At 34.0% G+C, this 17,868-nt stretch overlaps 1 pseudogene; it reads right to left on the reverse strand.

Moving 5' to 3' along the window:
* Positions 1 to 13,409: 13,409 nt before the first annotated feature.
* LOC100728367 (elongation factor 1-alpha 1-like) lies at positions 13,410 to 14,863 on the reverse strand (annotated as a pseudogene).
* Positions 14,864 to 17,868: the final 3,005 nt, after the last annotated feature.

The following is a 17,868-nucleotide window of genomic DNA, read 5'->3' on the forward strand; positions in this document are numbered from 1 at the left end:
AAGTTACCAGTCCTTCCCAGTGCTTCCTAGGAACTATTAGACATGCTGGAGTCTAGCAGGTATGGAGATCCACTATAACTGTTTCCCAAAATTTGAATATCGTCTACTCCTCTCAATATTGTTCTTGTTCCATCTGCTAGAATAGAGCCAGTTGCTTGGTTTTAATTAGCATATAATGTTACATGATTATACTGATGTAACTTTTTCCTTATTTTATAAAATACTTTAATACCAATTCGCAAATTTATATTAAATCAATTTACTAGTTCACCTAGACATATCCTGAGTTAAGCATAAAAGCTAATACTCTTAAATTATTTGAAGGTCATTTATTACAAAATTGATCACACTTCCCAAATTCAAAGACCCAACTAAAAGCTAAAATTTAGAATTTAGTTTGTTTACTTTGCATTCTGAACGCATTATTTTCCTAAAGAAAATTTCTTGAGACTAAATCCTGATAATGTGACTTATTTTCTCAAAACCACAGTCCTTGACATTTTCATGATTTTTAATTATTGAAATTCTAATTCTATAATTTGAAAAATGTTAAAGCATATGGACATTTATCTCAGAAAAAAAGTTGACAACATCATGATTTGGATAAAGCATCAGTAGAATGACAAATTGAATGAATTCATTTGCAAATCTGGAGTTAAGAACTCTTGCTTTGCATGTACACAGAGTTGAAACTTCCCACTATAACCCTGAAGAGATGAAGATTAAACTTTCTGCGTACTGGATCATTTCCAAATTCTCCCTTCTTTCCTCTGAATTTAAATTTTTAAGGTAGCTGAACATTTCACTTTGCACTTTCAAGATAGCATGATACCAACATGAAAATTTGAGACAGCTCCATATCATTAATATAAAATTGGTCACGTTAGAGAATTTTTGTTCTGTTCCTAGTGCGGACCATTGAAAAATCTGCATGGATCAGCAATAAGGGAAAAGTTATCTATAATCCAGACCTAAACAAAGACTTTTACATTATTTGCAGGTCGTTTATTACAAAATTGATCACGCCTTCAAAATTCAATGACCCCATCCAAAAATAGACATCTGAGATCATCACACACTTCTCAGATGCAGAAACACAAATGGCAAATAAGTATATGAAGACATTTTCAACATCACTGGTCATTTCTGAAGTGTAAATTAAAGCAACACTAAGATTCTATTGCAGTCCAGAAAAAAATGGCATCAAGAAATCAAACAAAAACAAATGCTAGTGGACTAGAGGAAAAGGCCATCAGGACATCGGGACAGTTTTACTGCTGGTAGGAGCATAGAAAGGTACATTCAGTGTGGAAATCAGTGTGGAGATTTCATGTAAAAGTAGGATTGGAGGGTTCATTCAAACCAGCTATTCCTCTTCTGGGTATTTTCCCAGAAGAATTGAAAATGTGCCACAGAGATATAATTGCCTCTATGGTTTTGTTTGTTTATTTGATTTTTATTGTAAAGAGAGTAAAACAAAATAGAACAGAGCATATCAGTGTCCCGGCCTGAGGGTAAGTCCACGGAGACCCTAGAGAAGGAATGGGGATGAAGAAGGGACAAAAGACCCAAAGGATGGAGACAAGATGAAGTCCGATCAAGTCTGGTTTATTCATGGAAGGAGTAACAAATATATAGAGTATTGAGGAAGAGGGAGTTGGGTTCGGAGACATCAGCAGGTAACTTAGCAACAGTGGCAGGACCAAGGGTTATAGGTCAATTCAAATTTCCTCGGCAGGGGCTCATAAGGCCGCCTGATTAACATAATTCCTGAATAGATCAAGCAAGCTAGGTAGGCAAGGTGCTGCTTAACTACCAAACTGAACTCCTAGAGAGAGTTAAGGTGGTGAGGCCTGCAGCTGTTAAGGTGGGATGGCCCACAGGTGTTAAGGTGGCAGCCAATTACAGGGCTTCCCACATATCAGAACAAAACAATGCAAGCAACGCAGGTTTTCGAAACAAAACAACAGGAAATCTACCATGGCTACCACAATGTCTCCTGCTCTCCATCAAATAGTCGCTCATATCTTCACACAAGTTGAATTCAAACAAAACAGTTTAAAACTGATCAAAACGAAAGGATGAAAGAATTACTGGCCTTCAAAAGCAAACAATAGGAAAATCAACAATGGCTACCACAATGTCTCTTGTTCTCTTCAAAATAGCTATGTACACCTTCACACATACTGAAATAAAATCAGAGAAAACAGACTAAAACTAATCAAAACAAAGCATAAAGTCATTATTGGGCTTCACAACAGTATGATAGGAAATCAGCAATGGCTCCCATAATGTCTCATTATCTTAAAAGTAGTTATTCATACCATCACTTGTAATAAAATCAATTTTTATAAATTATTTGGGAGAAGTTCCAGACATATATAAGCCTATATGTGTAAATCTACCCTTTCTGGGGGCTGGGGATTTAGCTCAGCAGCATAAGTGCTTGCCAAGCATGAAGTCATGAGTTTGATCCCTGCTACCAAAAACAAAATAAAACAAAACAAAAACTCAAACTCTGATTGCAATGCACAATGAAACCAAACATCTACCCTTTCTGGATTAGGGGAAAAACAAATAAAACAAAGCAAAATACAAGAAAAAAGACAGCAATAACAAATAGCCCAAAATGATAACAATACAAGCTTTGAAACCCAGGTGATAGGAACATAACTAAGGCTGATGTTTTGTATAGTGATCTTCAGAAGAATTACTCAGATTGTCAGATACCAGCATGCAAAATTGATATAATCCTATAAATGCTGTTTTTTTCCAAAAACTAATAGAATTAGTGATATAGTCGTCTTAGTTATCTTAATTGTATATACACAAATGTGTATTTTTATCTTCCTTTCCTTCTTTTCTCCTTTTTCCCGAGTTATTTTTTCCCATATGAGAAGTTTCTCACCCTTTCTCAGTATTTATTGAAGATTTTGTATCTTGTTTACTCTTTCAGTTTCTTATATGAGCGAAACAATACAGTATTTACACATGTGAGTTTGATTTATTTCACTTATGAGTATGGTCTCAAGTCACATCTATTTACCTATAAAAGCCTCAATGTGAACATTCTTTATAGTTGAGTAGTACTCCACTGTATGAAAAAAGTGCCACATCTTTTTTATCCATTCCTCAGTTGACGTGCATTATGCACCCATGTTAATAGCAGCACAATTTATAATAGCTAAATCTTGGAAACCACCCAAATTCCCTCAGTAATGGAATGCATAAAAAAGATGTAGCATTTTTATACAATGGAGTATTAATTATAAAGTATAAAGAAGGATAAATTTGAGGCGTGTGTATAGGTAAACGGATGCAACGTGAGACCACACTCATAAATGAAACAAATCATACACTCATTTGTAAGCATTGTATTATCTCCTTAGTGTAAGAAACTAAAAACCTTAATAACATACAAAATGTACAATAGATATTGTGAAAGGGAAAGAAACTGATCAAAAAGAAAGAGCACCTGGGGTGGGCGAAAGGAAAAAATAAGGAAGGGAAAAGATAGATAACTAACTTAGTCATGAGTTTATCAAAAAGAACAGTTTGTATTTTCACTTTTCACTTATTTGACCATTTTTTCACACCTATATATTCTAATCCGAACAACTACTTTCGAAGATAAAGATACAGGATATGTTAACCAGTGTTAAGTTTCTATTATTTCATTTTGAAATTCTGTATCATCCTTTTTATTTTTTTGTTTATAAAATAAAAAATTGATCATAAATTTGAAAATAATCTAATTTAATTTAAATTTAATATAAGAATCAAAAAGCTAAGCTTTTATAGAAAATTGTAAGTTAAAAACAACTGCAGCCACTTTGACCTTTAAAGAAGCAGTCATCCACTGTCTTTACAGCCTTTTTCTTTTGCAGAAAAGATGTACACAAGGTGAGAACAATAGCTCATCTCCAGTTTTTAACAACCATACAAGAAAGTATTAACTTGTTTTGATTTGTTGTTTTGTATGCAAGTTCCCAGATTGTAAAAAAGACGGGGTTAGAAATAGTTGATTCCGCTGTAAAATGAGAAAATTTGCTTTTATTTTCTTTATGTTCTTTTGCTGTTGGGGTTCTGGGGGCAAAGACTAGAGAAAGAAAGAAAGCAGAAGTACATTGAGATAAAGCACAAATAAATAGAAATGGTTTATAGATTTAAGAAAAATATAAGTCAAGTATTTAATTTTAAGATTTATTTTTTTTGTGTGACTGTAATGTGAATTCTCCAAATCTTGGTATAAATGGCACTTAAGAAAATCAAGAGAAGCATGGAGAATTAGATGTGAATTAGCAGAGACTGGGAAAGTAGTCAACAGTTATGGAGAATGTGACAGGACTGAGGCGACTTTGTGAATGCCGGATCTTGATCACCAAATTGATCATGAAAGCATCAACACCAGAAAATATGAAAAATTCTTAGAAAGAACAGGATTAGACTATCAGTACCAACAACAAGTTTATATACAGATAAAAATGTATGTATATTAATTAATTCATTGAAAATATTCAATTTCTTAACATTATTAAACTTCAACATCATGGGTTCCCCAAAATTGCAAAAGTTCATCTTTCTTATTAAAATATAAGCTGCCTGTCATGATAAATTTTCTGTGAAAGTCAAGGAATGGTTATAAAAATATGTTCTTCTTTAAACTTCATTAACAAAGTTAGGAACCATCACTCAGGAAATATTTTCAGTACATTTTGAATGTTAAAGATAAAAACTAACATTTCCCAACAGGAAAAGGTAAATGGATTTTCACAGATATACATCTATCCATAATATCTATTTTAGTATAATCAGTGCTTCTAATGTTAAGAACTTTCTGGAAATGCTCTGTATGCAACATACTCTCTGTTTAGGTTTTCAACAATGAAGACGTTCATTTTATGGATATATTTTAACATATTAAGTATATTTTACATAAATAATATCATTCATTATAATATGAAATATCCAGAAAATTGAAGTTCAGTGAATCAGAAAGTAGCTTAACAAAATGAGGAAAGAATATCAATGTACAAGGCGTGTCTTTTTCTAGTGATAAATGTGTTCTAAAACAGAACAGCAATAATGACCATATGATTCTACGAATTTACTAAAATGATTGAATGACATACTTTAAAGAGAAAGTTTTACAGTATGTAAATTGCATACCAATAAAGGTAGAAAAAATATGTGAGTACACATAGAAGTATCAGAAGCAGATACAGTCTTACAGCCCATGAACTTTGGTCATTTCATGGTCACAGAATGAATCTACAATTATTTCTATGATTACAGATGTATAAAATACATTCAACATTAATGAAATGATTTAGCATTCATATCCTAAACTCAGTTAAATAATTATAGAGTGAAAACATATTTGTGATACCAGAAGGATGAAATAAAATAGGTAATTTTAATGGAATGGTTATTCTTCAAGTTTAAGCCTTAGTAATTGTCTAAACTGTGTTTTCTTTGACACATAAAGTTAACTCATATAAACCTCTGACTTAGAATTAACTACTTTTATGGCTTGTCCCCACAAAGTCCCTTGGGGTCACAGGTAGGGCTGTTTCAAAGGTGGCTGCATCTAGATTGTGAGGCTGGGATTAATTCATGGTGCAATGCTAGGCTCAACAATACTAAAATTAAGGCTGTGAATGTTACCTACCCTGTGCAGTCTGGGAGAACTAAAAAGGTCAGCAAGAAACTGTTAAGTGCTTTTGTTTTTATTTTTGTGTTTTTGTTTGTTTGTTTGTTTGTTTCTTTTGCTATCTTTTGCCCTTCATATTTCCTTCCCGTGATTCTCCTCTGCCATGTCACCCTGCCTTGAAGCCAATCAAATATGTACTGAAACCTCTGCAAACTGAGCCAGTAACTTTTCTTCCTCTAATTTTATCAGGTATTTTGTGTCAGCAATGAGAAAAGTAACTAAGATGCTCCTTAATAAGTTTTTAAATGTGAGCCTCTGGGAATGCACTGGCTAACCATGTATTACACAAGATTGTTAAAGTCTATCCCATGTAACATCAGAATGGTGTTTGGAAATGGCTAGAAATTTAAATTCTATATATAAGATAGTTACAGTTTCAGGCATTTTATATTCAACGAACTGTAATTTCAGTATTAACATTCTTCTGTTCTTATTTTTTAACAAGGGAAGTATTTTAATCATTGGATGTATAATATTTCCCTTCAGTCTGTTTCTCCATCTGTGTCTTCTTTGTACAGTATATATTGATATTGGCAGAGAAAAGAATGGAAAACAGAAATATCTTCTTTGTCAGTTCATCTATCACAGAACCTTGTAGGAATCTGAAATAGTGGTTAAATTGGAATGAATTCCAGAGAGGCAAGACAGAATTTGCATCTCTATGTAAATATCACTCTTTGAGTATACATCCTTCAGGAGTATAATGGAATGAGCAACTGATATAAGAGGAGACTAATATTCTCTTTAGGATTACATAGAGATTTGAAGAAGTTGTTTCCTGTCTGTCAAGTCTGTGGCCATTCTTTTTTTTCTTTTTCCTTAAAGTTTTTATAAGCTATCAGTCAGTTTTGAAAAGACTATTTTTTTAACACTCTCTTTCTTTCCCATTTGGTCAAGTGACAAAGAAGATCAGGCCTGTGTCCCCGACTTTAAACTACTCTGAAATGAAGTTAAAAGATTAAGGGTTGGATATATCATTCAAATTCTCATGTTCAGAAACAGTTGTGACATCAAGACTACAATAAGTAACTATATTAAGGACTTATACTCAACTAATGACAACACACAACCCTTCTGGAAGGATCTCTAGTGCCACTAAAAATACATTAAAAATCAGAGAGTGAGCTTACACACAAATATATATATATATATATATATATATATATATATATATATATATATGCAGGTATTGCCCCATCATTAATCATTCATTTTTGCTCTTGGCATTATAAAAATTAATTTTCTTTTTTTAAAAAATGATGACTTTCCTTAACACTCAAAGTCATACACACACACACACACACACACACACACACACACACACACACACGCACACCCTACCTATATGCATACAGAGACATGAAGGTATGAAAATGTGCACACATGCAGAGTTGCATACTTGTACCAAGCAAAGCTAACTTTATGAGTCAATTTTCCTGTACCTTAGACACAATACATGACGCAATTTAAAGTAGAAAGCATTTCCTTTAGCTCACGATTTCAAGATACTTCAGGAGTCTCATAGAAAAAAACCTCTTGACAGAAGGGCATGCTGAGGGAAAACTAGTTAGTTTGTGGCAAGTGGAAAGCCAAACAAGGAAAGTGCTACAGCAAAAAGGGTGAAGAACCAGAGAGATGCCCCAAGGGGAACCATGACCCAGCCAGACACACCTAGAAAGTCTCCGGCAATCCTTGGGGCAGATTCCAAAGCAAATCAAATTTAAGCTCTACTTACCTGCCAGACTTTCACTCTTTACAAACCAGGAGTCCACTACATTACATATATCATAGAATACACCAATAGTATTTTCTCATCATTCCCATCGAGGTTAACTCTTGCTCAAATAATAATGCTATCATAGGCATAAATTAAGGACCAAGTGTTAGTTTGCTCCAGATTCCAAGTCTCTTGAGGACACAGCTGCATGCCTTGATTCATACCTGCACTTCTCACATTGCCTTTCACCTTTAAGCAAGCCCAGGCTTTCTCCCATGAATAAAATCCTGGTAATTTAAATAGCTTTCCAATCTCTGTTTTCTGCAATATCTGATAAATCTCTTTGGCATTCATCTGTGGGTCTTGATTGTTAGGGAGCACCTGCGCAAATTATATTTTCCACTTAGAAAATCCTCTAGACTTCATGAAGGAGGCAGTTGTTGTTTCCATAAGTTTGTTCCTCATGCTTTCCCTGCCAAGATGGTGCAAGGTTTTCCTTAAACTACCTTAGCTCCCTTTGGGACTATAACTTAGCTCTTTTTGAATCAGTGTGTGTTCTCTGTTTTATTTTTGTAACAGGTGATGTTAATTTTTTAGTCTATCTACCATTTTAATAAATAAATAGATCACAAATAGCTGTCCAGGATTCGTGTTCTTTCTTCTGAAACACTGTTTTATGTGTAAGTCTTCTTTCATTGATCTTTTTTGAAGTACTGGAGTAACTGCAGAAAGAGAAAACAAACTATCTCCATGTCATTATTTTGTTCTCCAAAATGAGGTAGATAAAATGTCTTTTCTCAGGATAATGCCATATGTGCATTAGACATCCTCAAATATGCTTGAGTTTAAATAAGCCAAAAACTTACACTGATACTCTCAGTCTCCACTATGACCTTGTTTGGACCCTTTTCTCCTTGGTAAAAAGGTAACCGGGTAAACAATGCTAGATAGTTGTAAAATAAACAAAAATTTAAAAATTATGTTTAGCATAATATTCAAATCAAGAAATCAGAGAGTGAATAAGAATCTAGAAATATCTGCAGTATCTAACATTTGATCTATAATTCAGCACTGATTTCCATTTGCTGAGTATTCTTTATCTTAAATCCATTTTGCAGTTACCCAAGCTTTAAAGAGATTCTGATCAGACAAGGATCATATTCCATTCACAGGAAGATCTGTTCAATTCAATTTGGCAACCAAGATTTTGTCCTTAACATATTGAATCACTAGCCATAACAAAGCTTCACCAACTAAGACAGTTTCTCAGGTATTTTGCTTTTGCCGAAAATCCCAAATAAAGGCACGTATTTTTTGGCTGACTTCTCTGTTGGAATTATTTTGTTATCTTTTAATCTGTTCTTACCAATCATCAATCTATTACCTCTTCCTCATATTAATATGATTTCCTCCCATTAATCATTGTACTGAGGTTCAACTTTACCCCAGGAGGCGGCCAGGAAGACATCTTCAGTAAAGTGTTTGCAAAATCTTTCCTCATCGTGCTCCAAAATGAAGCCTTGGCTGTAATTTAAATTATAAAGTCAAACATGAACTAAGTAATTTGGTTCCCAGTATCAACTGAAACAAATACACAGGGTTGGATAGTTTTAAAGACAAAAAGGACTCCAAAACTTTGTTGTGGAGGTGCTCAGAAACTTTAAGGAAGGCAAAGGGATTGTTCAACAGGGGAAAGAAATGAAGACAGTCATCAAAGTAATCCACAACTTTCAGGTAATGTCTGTGGTCTTTTTTCCTACACAGAACTCAATTTGCCTTTATGCTCTTAACTGTCATGATCTCTGCAAATTACTTCAAACTCCAAAGTATCCCTGCACTGTGTACTGAGAGGGCGAGGATGAAAGGTGGAAGGGTCCAATGGCCATTCATGCATTGAAGGTGCAGGCAATGCAAGCAACTATCAAAGATCTGGAAGCTCTCTAGAGTCTCTGGTGTGAGTCTGCATTGGAAGACTGAAAAGTGTTTCTGAAAGGTTGAAGAACCTGGAGACAAATCTGCAAAGGCAATGACAAAGACAGGAACTCTCACAAAAGAAAACACTTTCTTCTACCTTTCTTTGTTTCTATTTCTTTTGTTTGTTTTGTTTTGTTTTGTTTTTTCCAAGGTTCAAGCCTATGGGTTGGTACTACCTACATCCACAATAAGTCTCCTCCCACTTACTTTGCTGGTCTACATGTCAATAATCCACTAAGACATTCAGCATCTACTAATTTGCCAAGTGATTCTTTCTCAAGTCAAGTTGACATATCACAATTAGTGATCACCAACCCATTCCATTTGTCTGTGAGGACTTGTGACATGTTTCTAAGCCACCTCTAATCATGTGTCATTGTAGAAGATCCATTTTAGTAGCATACTTACTAACAGGTTTATCTCTCCTTATAGATTTGAAGAAAAAAGCTTCCATCAACACCACATCTTTATGGCGATAAAATCTGCCAACAAACTGTCTGAACTTATATGCGGAACATTCTAGCTGAGGTTCCAGATGAGAATCTAAGCCTGGTCACCATTATGACTGCTATATTTAGAAAAACCAGGTAAGCCCTGCTGAGATGACAGATTCCAAGGAAATATGCAATAAGGGTTTGTTGTGAGCTACTTTTAATAATGATTTTCTACACAATACATAGAGACACAGGCAATTTGTTTGGGATGGGTTTGCTTCACTTGCAACTAAGTGACTGATGTTCATTAGAACTGCTTTTTAATTTTAGAAACAAAACAAGATAAGAATGATATAGATTTTCAAAAAATAGAAATTATTTACTATATTGCATATTATTATCTTGAAAGTAGTTCCGATTACAAGATTTAGGCATGAAAAAATGATCAAACAATCACACAATGAAAGTACAAACTTTTTTGATGAGCTAACAGAGATTAGTAGCATAATTGTCTATCTTGTACATATTTACATACACACAGATATAAATGTACACATTTCCCTGCATTCCTTGCTCTTTCCCCACCCAAGTTGTGCTATCATTTTGAGAACTTTCTTTTGCTTTCATTTTCACAATATCTATTGTACATTTTGGATCTTATTTACTCTTTTACTTATTTATATTAGGTAGCCAATATGATAAAAAAAAATTCTGGGATTTCCCTAGAAAATTGTTACACAGAATTCCTCATCTCAGTAAATGGAATCACCAGGCAAATATTTCTGAAGTCAAAATTGTATGACTCCTTTGACTTTTTAAATTATATATATATATATATATATATATATATATATATATGTAATTTTACATATAATGCACATAAAATTTAATTATTACATAATAATATGTATATATTTTAGGTACATTATAATGATACATACATTATACATTACATACATACATTATAATGATATGAATCATTATACAGACATTTTTGAATTATAATTTATTATACATTGAATGTTTGATTTCTACCTTTCTTCAGATATAACAACAAAATTCTGTGAAAGTTCCTCATTTTGACTCCAAATATAACTAAAATTCCTCTAAGCTTTTTGCTTTCTGCCATATCTTAGTCTAAAGGCATTTCAGTTCTTGGAAATCTGAGGTCAGTCAAATGCCTAACATCCATCTATGTGTTTTTATTGTTCTCTAATTGTAACTCTGCTCCAGCAGAACCGCCTTATGTGACTTCTCTCTTTCATCTTTCCTCATTTCATACTATTCTCTCCATTTCTTGGTTAATTCCATCTATATTTCCATTTCCACAATTTAGTACTTTATATTATCTCTTTCTAGAACACTCTTCACAAACTTTGTTCAATCATTGACAGCACAAATAAAAGCACATCTCTTTACCACATTTTATTTTCTGTATTGAATTTCTCACAAGTCCCTTTTCTTTCTTTTATTTTCTCTTCTTGATAAGTTATTTGTGTGTTTTCTGTATTGCTTTCCACTATGCCAGCTTCTTGAAGTCAACACTGTATTCTGCTTGTTGCTGATTTTTTATCCCCGTGTCTGTAAGCATCTGACCTAATAAGTCTCCTCTTCTTTCTTTATTTTTCCTTCCATATTCTTTGTTTTGCTCTGTGTCTTTTTCTGTGTCGCAGCCTCTCTGGTTGTATCTGTCTCTTTGACTGTCTGTCTCTCTTTTTCTGACTTTTGTCTCTAGTATTTCAGTTTCAAGTGTTATCTAATTAAATCAGGAACATGTGACAGTGTAAAAATGAATCGGCTATGAGCATTATATCTAAACCAAAAAAGTGCTTACATTTTAGTAAATATGTCAGGGATAAGAAAAAACAATCATAAATAAAATACCAAACTCTAACAAAATATTAAAATGCTCCTAAAAAGTATAATAATGTCTCCTGGTGCAAACTGATTTGAACTTAAAGATAGTGAAGAATGATATCTGGATAAATCAGTTCAAATTTTTAAAAAGCATTCTTATAGAAGATAAATGAAAATTAGGAACAGACTAACTTAGATCAATTTCCTACTGTCCCTTTCATCTACTTCCAGTTCTAGGAAAAGCCACTTAGATTCTTTAACACTCTTTATTGGAAATGCTGTATCCTATAATGGATTCAGAGGTAATGACAGTAATCTCAGTTCTTTTGAATCTCTATGATTTTTTGTAATGTTTATATGAATAGTAAGACAATAAGTGACTGCAGAATCATTCTTCAGGTAATTTGGAGTCTTATAGTATCTTCTTCACCAAGTAGATATAATTCTGAAGCTTTTTAGAACACTTCCTACTTTTCTGTTAAGTCACTTCACTAAACATTAGATTGATAAAATAAAACAACACTGGATCAGAAGTTCTAATTTATTATGTATCCTTACACTTCATGAAAGACACTCATTGAAATTAATTTTTATTTTCTATTTATAATTAAGGAAGTATGCAGACTGAAGAGTCGGTATCATAGTGTAAGTTTTGTAAGCTCCCTAGTCCACTTACCAATCCATGGTTTTAGGTTATAGGTCTTACACCTTCTTCTTTTTATATTGGTTTACTCTTTATGATGTCAATAATTCTCTTTTATCTTTATTCCTGATCAATGTCTTTTGATTAATCTTCTTTACATTAGTTTTTCCTCTTACTTGTTTCCTTTTTTCACTGATATTCCACCCAAGTTTTGGTTCTAGTTAGATATTTACTGGACAACATGTTTGCTTAGCTTTCTCTGTTTCTCCAAGGAACAATGGCATATTTCAAACGAGAAGAAACCAGTTTTATCAGTAAGTTTATGAAACTCACCACATTTTCTATCCATTCAAGGCAAAGGTGGAACTCACACACATGAAACAGCAATTTGATGATCTAACTTTTAAGCTTGAAAACAGCAATTATTCACTGGTTGCCCGCTTTGTAATTAATGCTGTGTTTTTAAGCTGGAAAGCTTGGAAAACAAGGCATAGAAAGTCTCCTTTCCTTCAAAAATATTGTCACTTTGTTTGAGAAAAATGAGAATAGCTGACCACATACCAAAACAATTTGAAATTAATTTAAGTATCTAACTAGGTGGTTGATATACAGATTACAGGTCACAAAAATATTTTTGAAAGAAAAAAGATAACTGCTTGTCACAAAATGGAGATGCCACAACCAGAATCAAGTAAATAACCAGTTTAATGTAGCTGAAACATTAAGATCTTTTGACAGAAAATTTAGAAAAATTCATTTTTTTAATCATGGGAGTAGGCTAAAAATAAACTTTCAAGGACCTTTTCGGGTTCTTGCTTTTGTTTCTTATTAAATCTTGTTTTAATAGGTCTCAAAATTTGACAGATTTTTGCCAAGTTATTTTCATTAAAAATACATATCTTATAAACTATTTAAGAACTGCCACACACACACACACACACACACACACACACACACACACACACACAAATCGTCCACAAAGCATTCTCCTTTCTGAAGATTTTATGATGCATTGTTATCAGTAACCAGTCTCTCACTATTAAATTTAAATGGCCAATTGAGAGAAACAGTTCAGAGACTGGGCTTCTGCCACTGATTAAGCCTGGGGTGGCAGGTGTTGGGGATAAATGTCCATTTAGCTTTCTGAGCTTTCTGTGCCCATCTGGTGACCTCACCAGCTCCAGCAGCCTTCTTGTCCACTGCTTTGACAATACCTACAGCAACTGTCTGTCTCATACTGCAAACAGTGCAATGATCCAGGAGTGTATGGTTAGAGAAGCTCTAACACACATGAACTGGCCTGGAACCACGTCAATGATGGCAGCATCACCAGATTTCATAAAATTGAGCCCTGCTTCCAGCTTCTTACCAGCCTGGCAATCAATCTTTTCTTTCAGCTCAGCAAACTTGTAAGCAATGTAAGCTGTGGGACAGTCCAATACAGGGTTAGAGCTAGCACCAATATCGCCAGGATGGTTCAGGTTAATCCCCTGAGCAGTGAAACCAGCTGCTTCCATCAGTGGGTCATTTTTGCTGTCACAAACAACACTGCCATGACAGGCATCTTTGACAGAAATGTTCTTGAAGGCCGCATTGTCCTCAGGAAAAGCTTCACTCAAAGTGGTGCATTTCAACGGTCTTTGCTTTAATTATTACATTGACTGGAGTAAAGGTGACCACCATGCCAGGTTTGCAAGCGCCAAACCTTATATCCCATAGACTAAGTGGAGATTTTCCCACAGGATGGTACCAATACCACCAATTTTGGAGGCATCCTGGGGAGGCAGCCCCATAGTTTGTCAGTTGGGTGAGTTGGTGCAAGTATGTAATCCAAAGCTTCAAGCAGTGTAGTTCCAAAGGCAATGTCATTTTTATGAGAGACCTTCCATCCCTTGAACTGAGGCATATTAGCTCTTAGGTCCAGCATACTGTCACCATTCCAACTAGAAATTAGCATAAAACCCACCATGTCAGGATTGTAGCCAATTTGCTTAATGAAGGTGCTGAATTTTTTAACAATTTCCTTGTATCTCTTCTGGCTGAAGGTTAGCTCAGTGGAATCCATTTAGTTAACACTGACAGTTAGTTGTTTCACACCCAGCATGTAAGCCAGAAGGGCATGATCATGGGTCTGCCCGTTCTTGGAGATACCAGCTTTGAATTCACCAACAATGGCAGCAACAATCAGAACAGCACAGTCAGCCTGAAATGTGCCTGCAATCATGCTTTTGATAAAGTCTCTGTGTCCAGGAGCATCAGTGATAGTCACATAATAATTACTCATCTCAAATTTCCACAGGGAGATGTCAATGGGTTTACCACACTCACACTTGGCTTTCAATTTATCCAAGACCCAGGCATATTTGAAGGAATCTTCCCCATCTCAGCAGCCTGCCTCTCAGAGTTTTTAGTGGTTCTTTGTCAGTGCCGCCAAATTTGTCAATGAGATGGCCAGTAGTAGTGGACTTGCTTGAATCTATGAATCCAATGACAAGGATATCAATGAGAATCGTTTCCTTTCCCATGCTGCCTTTGATTTAGTGATGGTTTTCACTGCACCTGTGCTGTCATGGCAAACCCACTGCAGAAAAGGAATTTTATTTGGAATAGGCTATTAGTTCTCTCCTACGAACTTTCTTCTGCTTTGATTTTTTTTCTCAAAAAAAGAATCTAGGGATACTAAAAATAATGGAAGAATTAGAAATGTTTACCTCTGCCAAGGAAATAGGTAGACATATTGTAAATACCTGGGAATCTATTAATATCAAAAGCAATACCAGATGTAGCATACTACCTCCTGTGCACATTTCATTTAAACACTATTGAAAATATTTAATAAAAATGTGGAGATAAACACCTACATTCTTATCATTATCTCCACCACATAGTCACACATGAACACTACACACCACAGTTACATACAAAATAACTGCACATTCTATATACCACATACCGCATATTTCTCTCTCCACCAGAGATCAAATTACTAAGTCCAACATAGGCATTTCCTTTAGTTTTAGATGAAAAACCAGTAGTTTTGGAAAGGTCAATTAGGTCACTTTCATGAAAGTGGCATGAATTGTCTTTCATACAAATTTTATTTTCTACGTCTATATTAAAGGAATCAACAGTATTAACAGATTTTTTTATTCTGGTGATTTTTAAAGTGTATGTGTAATTCACATCAACAGAAACAGCATTCTGAAGTAAATGATACAGGCAGGAACTCAGTCAATCAGAAAAAGAAGTCTTATTAAATAGATAAATATCAAACACTATGCTTTCATGGTTGAGGAATTTTAAAAACTTATAGGTCAAAAGAGATTATATAAGCTATAAGCTGGACATAGACAGTTATTTTGTAACTGCATCTTAAAGGCCAGAGGAGTTAATGGAAGTTCAAGAGAATTACTTGAAAACTGAAAGTTGTTCAGACGAAGAATTCCTTTGCTATCAGACAAAAGTGCAATTTTTAGGCTCTCCACCTTCAATTTTCTTGTTATCATAGCCATACTGATACAACTGAATACTGTGCCAAGCAATTAAAATTAACTCACTACCATATAAAAACTAACGTCAACAAGCATGATCTAAGTGTCTAAGATTTTGAAAAACAATCAGAGCCCAGAACCATCTTGAACATATATGGAGTATAATCTACTTGAATCCTTTACCTCTGTGAATCACTTGATCCATACTTACGCTATAGTTTATCTGTAACTAGATTCTTAAGACCAAGCAAGTCTGTTATCAGTTGTTCAGTGGCAGAATTAGTGTGTTAATTGCTTTCCCTAAATTTCTATCATAGCTTTTCCCTCCTTGATCTTGGCTTCATTCATTTTCTAATATTGCTTTCAAATGTCCTTTTATAGCAAGGTCTGATAGATTGTCAGTAGCCTCTCAGACTCACAGTTACTATCTGTGCACCTAACAGAAAATCAACTGAAAATTGATGATGCTGCCTTATGAATAATTGAACTCCTGGCACTAGATTTCTGTAAAAGTGCAGAAGCAAAGTGACACTCTCTAGACTATTGGGCATTGAGAGACAGAAGTGCGTTCATCATCTTTCTGTCGACCATCATGTAAATCTCCATCCTACATTTAGGAAATCCTTCATTGTATCAGACAGAACCTGAATCCTAATTTATATGCTGAAAGGGTCAGATGGTTTCTTACTAGTCTTTCTGTTATTTTATTTCAACCACATGGATAAGAAGCCTACAGTCCTCCGTCTGCCAAACTGAGAATGCAAGTGACCACAAAATTGGCGATTTTGTTTTATTTTCTGAAGCATCAAGAACAACACTCCTAGCAGTAGATTTTATGTGCTTATGATATCATTTTCCAGCCTCTGAAGTACGATGTAGTAGATGTTATTAAAAAAAAAAAAAAAAAAAAAACACTGCTAATTTTAAGGACTAAAGGTGAAGATGAGTTTTTTCCCTTTCAACTTAGTTCCTTTCCTTGTACTGGAAACTGAAACTTTTGTGAGACATAGAGTGCTTGCTATTCACCCTCCAATGTGTCTCAAAATGTCTTACCTAAATATATATTGAGGCCCCTCCATTCATCACATGCAATACAGAATAATATAAATAGTATGTTAGTATTTTAGAATAATAAAATTGTATGTTAGTCATAAAAAAAGCTTCTAATATTGATTTTCTAAAAGGTCAAAAATAAAATCAACCTTCATATACATACATATATATATTTATATATATACACACACACACACACACACACACACACACACACATACATATACATACATATACTGTGTGGCTTTGATAAAAATAATCTAGCATGTATTGTCAATATACTAGTGATTTTAAGTATTTATTAATTAGAATCTCCTATTTCAAATTAGAATATATTATAGTTCTTTCACGGTAACACCTTTAAATTGCTCTTGAGTGATTTGTAGTCCAACTGTGTATATTTTTATTTTATCCTTATTCTTTTGCCAGGGAATCTTCTGAATAGTCCTATTTGAACACATTGAATGGAATTCTTAGATATTTACTACAGGAAAATTATATATATATATATATATATATATATATATATATATATATATTGCTATGGCACATCAAATCTGAAAAAATTTATATAGTATAACAAGAAGTGAATTTACCCAAGACATTATCTTAATTCTCAATAACTCAGAGCTGTCCATGAGAATGTTTGAAAATTAGTTGCTTTTTAATAACTTTAAAAATTTCATTCTTATTTTCATATTATGATTCAAGTTTACAATTTTACATGCATTTTGGCCTCCTGTGTTAGATACTGAAGATTGTGGCTCCTCTAAATTCTTCAATACAATATTCAAATACAAATTTTGGTATGTTCACAAAACCCAGGCCAAACTTTATATGTGTTCTTGTATGTCTAGCTGCCTCTGGTTCTGTCTGTCTAGAAAGTATAAGAAATACCTATGTGATCAACCCATAACAAAGGAAAAAAGTATATATATACAAAGGCCCAGACAAAATGCCATACTTGGTACAACATAAGAAAGAGA

The sequence above is a fragment of the Cavia porcellus genome, unplaced genomic scaffold (genome assembly GCF_034190915.1).
Source record: "Cavia porcellus strain 051 isolate PalLab524CR breed Dunkin Hartley unplaced genomic scaffold, mCavPor4.1 scaffold_21, whole genome shotgun sequence".
NCBI classification, from domain to species: domain Eukaryota; kingdom Metazoa; phylum Chordata; class Mammalia; order Rodentia; family Caviidae; genus Cavia; species Cavia porcellus.